Genomic DNA, 737 nt, shown 5'->3' with positions numbered 1-737 from the left:
AGTTGGAGAGAATCGATGAAGAGAGTGGGAAAGAAGAAGATTCTGAAATAGTACTCATCTCCACGTTTTTCTTTGGCTCTTTAGACGTCTTAGTCTATTAAGAATCTCAATTAACTACCACGTCAGCAACCTATATAACGGCTATTTTTCTAAAGATTAGTCGATTATCCTAATCGATTATGCATGTCTAATCGACTAGCCTAATCGATTGGGCATGCTTCTGTTTGCATGAGCACGTCTTGTAAGCGATTAAGCCACCTTGCTTAATCGCTTACCAAAGCTTCTGTGCATTTGTGAATCCCTAGCTTAAGCAAATAACCTAATCGCTTAAGCCAAGTTGAAACTCACTGTGCTTCACGAAATTCTAACTTAAGCGATCAAGCTAATCGCTTATCAATCATAAGTGATAGGGCAATCGCTTAAGCTATGGTAATAGATTATGCCAATCTATTACCAAACCCTAACATCCAAATCTAAGTCTAGGGTTCTTTCACCTAACATTCGGTTAATTGTGATATGTTAGGACTTCTCCTTGCCTAGCATCAGGTCAACCTTGACATGTTGGGACTTCTTCATCAAATGTTAGACTTGGACTTTTCTTTTTGTCTCACTTGGATATGCCAATATTGACTCACTTGGATGCCATGAAATATCCAATTCAAGATGGCATCTTTTCCGTTGGTCTTGCCATTGTCTAACCTCTAATTAAGATTTTCCAATCAAGTATCCGATCAACC

This window comes from Zingiber officinale, chromosome 6A (assembly GCF_018446385.1).
Source record: "Zingiber officinale cultivar Zhangliang chromosome 6A, Zo_v1.1, whole genome shotgun sequence".
Lineage (NCBI taxonomy): Eukaryota > Viridiplantae > Streptophyta > Magnoliopsida > Zingiberales > Zingiberaceae > Zingiber > Zingiber officinale.
The sequence above is the reverse complement of the archived record's forward strand: the minus strand, read 5'-3'. Positions refer to the sequence as shown.